The sequence below is a fragment of the Galeopterus variegatus genome, unplaced genomic scaffold (genome assembly GCF_000696425.1).
Source record: "Galeopterus variegatus unplaced genomic scaffold, G_variegatus-3.0.2 Scaffold133, whole genome shotgun sequence".
NCBI lineage: Eukaryota > Metazoa > Chordata > Mammalia > Dermoptera > Cynocephalidae > Galeopterus > Galeopterus variegatus.
The window spans coordinates 308,462-314,643 of NW_007726244.1; positions in this window are offsets into that span (position 1 = coordinate 308,462).

The following is a 6,182-nucleotide window of genomic DNA, read 5'->3' on the forward strand; positions in this document are numbered from 1 at the left end:
GAGGCACAGATGTTTAAGTTCTTGCTCAACATCTACTCTCAGTAAATGGTAGTACCTACACTTGAACGCAGGCGACTGAGCTCCAGAGCTGACATCTCAACACTAAGATGTAAGTTGGAGGAGTGAGGGTGGAGACAGGTGATAAGACCTAGGACCCCCGCATAGATGCAATTTGTGGAGTGCAGAAAGGGTCCACCTGCTCAAAAACATCTCCACAGCCGTCGGGGATCCAACAGTGTGCTGCGAACTCTCATTAGCGTTCTTTATATGGTTTTAAAAACAATCTCTTAGCATTTCCATTAAATGGCAAATATGCTATTGAGAGAGAAGCACATGAAATCTTTATGCCCATTATTGCAGCATAGATTAATTTGTTGGATTAGTGGGCTGAGCCAGCTGGAGGAAGATTTATGGAGATGGGGGACATTGAAGGGGCTGTGTAAGTCTACCGCCACCTGGNGGAGGAAGATTTATGGAGATGGGGGACATTGAAGGGGCTGTGTAAGTCTACCGCCACCTGGTGGACATCTCTCAGAGTGCCAGTCATTAGCCACTGTGAGACAGAGCACCATTTCCCCAGAAGGAAGTGTGTACACCCACAAGGGCACTTACTCTGCTCACATGGTCATAAATTTTATTTAATTTGAAAAATAAACTTTTTAAAAAACTTTTTTCTTAAAAGAGCCACTAAGATTATGTATGTTTCAGACCCTCACAAAACCAACATCTACCCTGCCTGGAGAGCTGAAGCTTGAAGTCGGGTATCGTTTCTAGAGAGTAAAGAGTCAGAATTCTTTATCCAATTCTTTATCCAAAAGGATTATTCCAGGGACTCTGGGGTGAGGGTCTGTGAAGCTCAGTACACACTCAGCACACGCCTGCCTTGCTATGACCTTGCCATTCAAAGTGTGGTCTGTGGATACTGTGGTTTCCCTGGATGCAGAACTTTCAATGCTGAAACAGGGAAAGTCCTGGGCAGACAAGCTGGCTACCCAATATGCAGATTAGCAGCATTGTCATCAATCTGGAATCTTATGGAAATGCAGTTTCAGGCCTCACCTCAGACCTACTGAGTCAGAATCTGCATTTTCCAAGATTCCCAGGAGGTTCATGTGCACATTAAAGACTGAATTGCTCTGATTTCCACAGGAAGAGAAAGATTCACACCAGCCCTTAAATGTCTGCCTTCCCTTGGTGCACTGCAAAACCCGCAGGGTGATTCCAATTGGCCTTTAATTCGAATAAAAGGCCAGATTGTTGTTCCAGGCCTAGCTGGCTCCTGTTTCCTTGGCTACAAAAGGAGCCTTGGTGATACGTACCTCCCAGGGCAGTGTGGGCATAAAGTGTTTATCTCTCCTGTGCCTGAACTGGATTATCCTTGGGGGCAAGCCCCTGTCCGATGAAGAAGAGGGCAGCCATGTAAAAATGCCTGGTAAGTTGTTAGGTGGGACTCAATTTTAGGACATTATTGCTCTAAAACATGGAGTGGTCAAAAATCATTATCATCATTGCTCTTATTGAGCAGTTATTATACACCAGGCACTGTTTTAAGCTCTTTGTAGGTATTAACCCTGGAAAGGGTTAATACCTCACAACCAGAATCTATGCTAGATGCTATGACTATTCCCATTTTACAAACGACAAAATTGAGGCCCAGAAGATTGTAAAAGAGATCTATCAGTGAAGCACAGACGACAGCCAGAAGTGGAAATGACCAGTGCGCCCAATGCATGGTGGGGTGGGGGATGATTTCCATTCAACCGCAGCTCTCTCCCTATCAGCGTACCTGGGGAAGGCCTCAGAGGAAAGCTGGGCCTCGGAGGGAAGGCAGGCCAGGTGTGGACAAGTAGCTAAGGGAGGGCTGAGCTCAGCTGTATCTTCATCTGTCCTAACGTGGCTTCATTCATCCATGCTGATCACTGGAAAACTCTAAGAACCAGCTCTGGGCCAAGCACCAGGTCAGGGGTGGGGAGACAGAGCTAAGAGGCCCAGTTAGACAGATTCAGACAAGTAAGCAGAGTTCAAACAGAGTTGTGAAAGAAGTAAGCTTCAGGAGGCGAGGGGCACTCACCCAGTTCGGCTGAGTGTGTGCTGGGGCTGAAAAGCCTTTGGACAGGAACTGACTCTTGTAAGAAAGGGGCGTGCATCCAAAGGAGGGTGCTCGGCCAGGACGGGGAGCACAAGCCCAACAGCCTGGAGAAAAGAGAAGGCAGTTTTGCTTCCTCCTTTAATACCTCCCTGCTTGCCCTTCATCCTCCTTGTTTTCAGATTCCGTGGCCTATAGTTCTTATACGTGTATCAAATATACACTAATGCTTCCCCCTCCTTTTAACCAACTAATTGCCATGGGTGAGTAACAGTATTGATGATTTCATCAATATGCTGGATTTTTTCACTTACTAAAGCTATGCTGCAATTGGAGATGCTTTACTTTTTGTCTGACAAACTCTCACGAACTTTTCTTTTTTTTTTTGGCAGCTGGCCAGTCCGGGGATCCAAACCTGTGACCTTGGTGTTAGACTGTGCTCTAACTGACTGAGTTGAAGGGAAGCATGCGAAGAGAAACCTTGAGTTTTATCTGAAAAATTTCCCCTTAATATCCAGTATGTCGTGTGGGGACACTTCGAGGGAGGAGAGAAATTCTGTGAACAGATTTTGGCGAAAAGCCTAAGCATCACTGGAGACATGGTGATTGCAATGGTTAGGTAAATGGTTCAACTAGTTATTAAAGATAAAAAGGATGGATATAAATGCCACCTCTAAGGTGAGAAGCAAGACCCAATCCCCCTTTTTGTAAAAACTTTTGGGGCAGATCAGCACCTAGTTGAGTAGTTTCAAGAGGTGTATGTGAAACAATGGTAGCCTGTATTTTTAAAGATGTGATTTTGATCTAATCGAGGCCAAATGTGCATTTTTTTGAAATAAAAAATATAACTCGAAGCCATCATGGGAGATGAAGATTGGGAAGCAGAAATCATCAAACCTCATATATCTTCCTCCGTTCCAGTATTTGAGAAGGTAATAAAATTTAAAGTTTTCAGTTATTAAATGCTACAGATTTTATTGAAGTTGGAAATCACCGTGTATAAGTTATACTGCTTGTTTTAGTGTTTATTTCCATGTAACTGTTATTAACAATTTTATAGGGTATGAGAAAGAGGCGAGCTAAGCCTCAAATAGAATAAAATAGTCTGAGGTAATTTGATAATTAACTGCTAAAATAGATGTAATAACATTAACAATTTAAGTATCAATGATTTAGGACTTAACTCAGGTGAAAGCAAACTTGAATAAATGTAGTTGAATGTCTCAGAGACGTTTGTATGGAAAATTGAAAACAGTAACTTGGTTCTGGGTGATATTTTGAATTCTGAAAATTGTTTTTATGCATGGAGGGTTCTCAAGGTAAGTTTATTAAGCTGATTCAGATGGTACCACCAGTTTCATGTATCCTATTATCAGGTTTTTGGGGGGAGGGCAGAGGGTGTAGGGAAAGGCCCTGGAGAGAGAAGGGGAGTGTTTGTAATCTGTGCTGGCAGATAGCTCTGGCTTGGACAGAATTAGAAAGTTGTTACAAGGCCTGGGAAGACTATATTTAGCTGACAGCATGTTTATCTCTAGATCCTCTTAGGACTAGAACACTGGAGCCTCCACAGGGGCCAGAGCTGTGCTCTCCGGTCCCTGTTCCAGAGGGTCCTGAGGCAGCGGTGAAACCCACCTCTGTTTTGCCCTGTTTCTCAAATCACTGGATTCCCTGCCTCTGGGGCCAGTTTCACCTGACCTCCTCAACCCACCAGTCTCCAGCTTTAGGCATAGCTTAGGAGGCATTGCAAGGGTCCTGGAAAGGGCCCAGGCTGGGCTGGAAGCCTGGATCTATCAGGTGCCTATCAGACAAATTACTTAACCTCCTGCAGCCTTGCTTCCTCATCTACAATGAGGATAAACTAGCTACCTCATAGGTGTGTAGATTCAGTGAGATAACACAAGTAGTAACTGCTCACCAAACAGTTCCTTCCTCCCACTCACCAGCCTCCCTTAGAGTGGGAGGACTCTGGGATGTCTTGGCTCCTTCTTGCTGACAAAGATAATGGTCTCCCAGGAGACACTGTATGTGTGATTCAAAACATTCACTGGATTAAAAGTTCAAATATGAATACAAACTCTTCACAAGTCAAATTCTGAGCCATATATAAAGGAATAACAAATTCTCTCTTCCCTTCCTACAGTTTAACTCCTATATATTCAACGTCCACAGCCTTGTGGGCCCTTCCACAGTTTTCATCTTCATACAAACACATAAAGATGTTTTTTTTTTCCCTCTAACCGGCTGAGATCCCACTAAAGGCATTTCTCTGCAGCTTCTTTTTTCTTTTTAAAAAAAAAAATTTTTTTTTTCCTTTTTTTTGTCTTTTTTCGTGACCGGCAATGGATCGCAACCCTCAGTGTCGCGCCCGCACCTCGCTCAGCCAGTGAGCGGCCGGTCTGTATGTGGGATCTGAACCCTCGGCGGGAGCGCTGCCGGGCCGGCCCTGCAGCTTCTTTTTTCATTTAACCATAAGTCATGGTTATTAATCTATGTGAATACATATGGATCTAGCTCATTCGTTTTAATAGCTGCATAGGATTCTATAGAATGCATGAACCATAATTTTCCAGTCATTAGCCATTTGATGGATTTTTTTTTGTTTTTTGCCACTACAAACAATCCTGCATTGATGGTCCTTGTACAAATATCCTCATGAAATTGTGCTTTAATTTCTGTGGGATACTTTGCTCTAAGTATGACTACTGGTTCAAAGAATGTGCTATTTACCGTTTATATTTTCAACAGTTTAATATATGAGAGGTTAGTTTTTCCAGATTTTTGAATTTCCTTCTCAGAATTTGTTTGTTCCAGACACTGTCGCTTTTCAAGCTCTAAAGAGTGTTGGAGTGAGCAGGACTGAAGCTATGTTTGGACCTAAAACCACATGGGCTCTACAGATTTTAAATAGACAGTTTTGGGCCGGCCTGTGGCTCACTCGGGAGAGTGTGGTGCTGATAACACCAAGGCCACGGGTTCGGATCCCATATAGGGATGGCCGGTTAGCTCACTTGGGTGAGCGTGGTGCTCACAACAACAAGTCAAGGGTTAAGACCCCCTTACTGGTCATCTTTAAAAAAAAAAAAGGGACAGTTTTTTTCTTGGCATGTATTTCTGTGAGTTCCCTTTTTTCCTATGGTTATTTGATAGTGTGAACCTTGGTTATGGGGCGAGATGACATTATTTACATGAATGTGAAGTTGTTTCCCAGCCAGCCTGAAGCTGCAGACTTGCACGTACTAACCAGACCCTGAGATAAGGACGAGAGCAGAAAACAGTCGGAGTCTTGGCTGGCGAGACTTTGCACCCGAGACCCTGCATGAAAACCTCGCTGCTCACGTGCCCCTCCCTCCTGCTTTTCATTGTCTACGTTCCATTCCCTCATCCCCCTCTCTGAAAACCCCTCAGGAAACATGAGTCTTTGAGATGGCTTTAGCCTGCCCGTTCTCCTTCAGGTTTATCAGAGAGCTGAGCCTACCATCGCTCTGCAGGTCACCGGCATTCCTGAATAAAAGCTGACTTCCATTTTCACCAACAGTGGACCTTTGTTTGTCTGGTTTTTTGTCTGGTGGCAGGCAGCCGGATCTGTGAGTTGGTATCAAGTTTGGGGAGCCTCAGCCAGGAGCTGAGTGTGCCCTGGAACAGGGGCAGGAAGCCAGCGACGCCTCCCACGGAGGAAACGCCAGTTGCAGGCAGCATCCCTGTTAGCGTGGATGCAGGTGGTGCGCCAGGGACAGAGGGCTTAGTGGGGAGCGCTAGGCGGCGGCGGAGGCGGAGAGGCCAGGCCTGGGGTCTCGTGTGACCCTGGGCTTCGTTTTCCTTCTGCGTAGTCTGACCAAGGTTAGGCCCTCGGGGTCTAGAGTTGGCGACCTCAAATCTCTGCCTTTATTTTCCCACGGGGCGGCTCCCCCAGGACGGTAGGCCGTGCCTCGCCCCCGCTCTCCGCACCACCTTCCCTCCGCGCGGCCCCACATTCTCCAGAGGAGTTGTCTCAATAAGGCCAGAAAGGGTGAAGCGACCACCATAATGAATCCCTGCCCCAGATCGGTCATTTATTACTTCCGCCGGGCTTTGGCTCGGCTATCGACTACTCCTGTCT